Genomic DNA, 964 nt, shown 5'->3' on the forward strand with positions numbered 1-964 from the left:
TTATAAGGGTGTGTATACCTCTCCCTATCATGATGCGTTTTGACGAGTGATGATAATATCGTATTAGCGGGTGATCTGAACTGTTACATAAGATATGAAGCAAATAAATGAAATGTGAAGAAATGATGAAACATGAAGCTGCCAATGACACATGACACAAAATAGTAGTGGAACCAAAGTACCAAACAGAGAGTATGTATCCCATGTCCTTGATTGAACCTCATCATCAAGTTAACAAAGACATAAAGGGCTTGTCTGATATGGCCTTTTTTCCTTTTAGAAGGAGACATATTCATGACTCTATAAATATATATATAAGAAAGACTAATGTACTGTTTTTTTAATACACCGCTCAAATATTAATATCTCCATGATTGCATTTGCATATAGGTTCATGTATGTCTTTGAGTTGAAGCCTTCATAGATAGCATCTGTGAAAATTAGTAAAGCTAATTTTAGAAAATATATAAATAAATAATAACTAAATAAAATGAGAGGTAATAAACAATCTTAATTTATAATCTTAGAATTTTAGTGGTTGAAAAAGAGAAGAATTATATACCTCTAATTGACGGATGGTTCATATTGAAGAGACTCACCTATAAATTGAGTTTTTCTTTAATTCATTTCAATCAAGTCATCCAAAGAGAATAACATAATATTTCTTTGAGTAGTTTTCTTCTATATATATAGAGAGAAGTGTGTTCTCCTTTTGTCAAGAGAGAGTGTTATTGTAGTCTCCTTGTGAGAGAGAGAAGTAGTAATTCTCAAAGAAAGTTATTCAATTGTTTCCATATTTTATACAAATTTCTAATTTTTCATCTCTATATTTTGCTGTGTCATTTGTCTAGTACCTAACAGCATCAACTTTAGTTTCAAGTTCACCCACTTGAAAAGTTTGTGGTTGTAATTATGTATATATACACACACTCTTGTAAACCATTACAAAGTTAACAATGCGAGA

Source organism: Arachis duranensis, chromosome 3, assembly GCF_000817695.3.
Source record: "Arachis duranensis cultivar V14167 chromosome 3, aradu.V14167.gnm2.J7QH, whole genome shotgun sequence".
NCBI classification, from domain to species: domain Eukaryota; kingdom Viridiplantae; phylum Streptophyta; class Magnoliopsida; order Fabales; family Fabaceae; genus Arachis; species Arachis duranensis.